This window comes from Otolemur garnettii, unplaced genomic scaffold, assembly GCF_000181295.1.
Source record: "Otolemur garnettii isolate 467f Iridium unplaced genomic scaffold, OtoGar3 scaffold00008, whole genome shotgun sequence".
In the NCBI taxonomy this organism is placed as follows: domain Eukaryota; kingdom Metazoa; phylum Chordata; class Mammalia; order Primates; family Galagidae; genus Otolemur; species Otolemur garnettii.
In genome coordinates, this window is record NW_003852403.1 from 21,755,628 (window position 1) to 21,756,984 (window position 1,357).

Consider the following 1,357-nt stretch of genomic DNA (forward strand, 5'->3'; position numbering starts at 1 on the left):
CCCAGCTACTTGAGAGGTGGAAGCAGGACACTTGCTTGAGCCCAGGAGTTGGAGGTTGCTGTGAGCTGTGATGCCATGACACTCTACCCAGGGTGACAACTTGAGGCTCTGTCTCAAAAAAAAAAAAAAAAGAAATACATCTGTTTTACCTAGCATTCATCATAGGTGATATGTGTAACCTAGTTTGTAATTTAGTAGTTTCTCATAATTTTGATCAAACTGTCAGAAGACAGTCATGGCTGTCAAAATCCACTATCAGCTAACATACGTACCTATAATTGGAGTTAGTTGAAGAAGTCCTTACAAATATTTACTGTAAGGCACATTTCTACAAGAGAATTCAGCGTATCTATGGGAGATGGTTCCAGGACCTTCCCCACTCCCATGAATATCATAATTTTTAGATGCTCAAGTACCTTATAGAAAATGACTTAATACAGACATGGGCCACATAATGACATTTTGATCAACTATAGCAGCGGTTTTCAACCTGTGAGTCATAACCCACAGTAACTGTATTAAAGCAGCACTAGGAAGGTTGAGAACCACTGAATTATAGAATGCATGTAGGACAGTGGTCTCATAAGATCATAGTGTTGTATTTTACCTTACCTTTTCTGTGTTCAGATACACATTTGATTAACATTGTGTTATAGTTGTCTCAGTATGGTGAAATGCTGCATAGGTCTGTAGCCTAGGAGCAACAGACTACACCATATAGGTTTGTAGAAGTACATTCTATGATGTTTTCACAGTGAGGAAATCAAGTAACGATGCATTTCTCAGATATATCCCTGGTGTTAAGTGATGCATGACTGTCTTTGCATATAACCTACCAACATTCTTCTTTGTGCTTTCTATCATCTCTAGATTATTTACATTACTTAATACAATGCCTACACATCATTCATGTGGATTCAACATGGTACTCTGCATGTTGATTATATTCCGCATATGGCAAATTCAAATTTTACTTTTGAGAACTTTGTAGAATTATTTTTTCCCCCAGTATTTTTGACCAGCAGTTAGCTGAGTGCAAGGAACCCATAGTTATGGAGGGCTGACTGTTCTTCAGAATAATATGTAGCCTATACTTTACCCTTACCTAATCTGACAAAATTAGAAGTTTATTGAAATTACTATCTAATTTAACTAATAATGCTGCTCATTCAAACAGTCTTTAACAATAGGTAAAAGGGGCACATTAGTGGTTTGTATGTTCATTTCTGCATTGAAGAAGAATTTCCATAATAAGTTATAGCTTTGGCTCGGCGCCTATAGCTCAACCGGCTAAGGCGCCAGCCACGTACACCTAAGGTGGTGGGTTTGAATCCAGCCCGGACCCGCCAAACAACAA

At 38.2% G+C, this 1,357-nt stretch overlaps 1 protein-coding gene across 6 annotated transcripts in view; it reads left to right on the plus strand.

The window, feature by feature from the left end:
* The window catches only part of JMJD1C (jumonji domain containing 1C), a 360,771-nt gene that overhangs the window by 314,868 nt on the left and 44,546 nt on the right, over positions 1 to 1,357 (plus strand). The gene's annotated exons all lie outside the window — the stretch shown is intronic.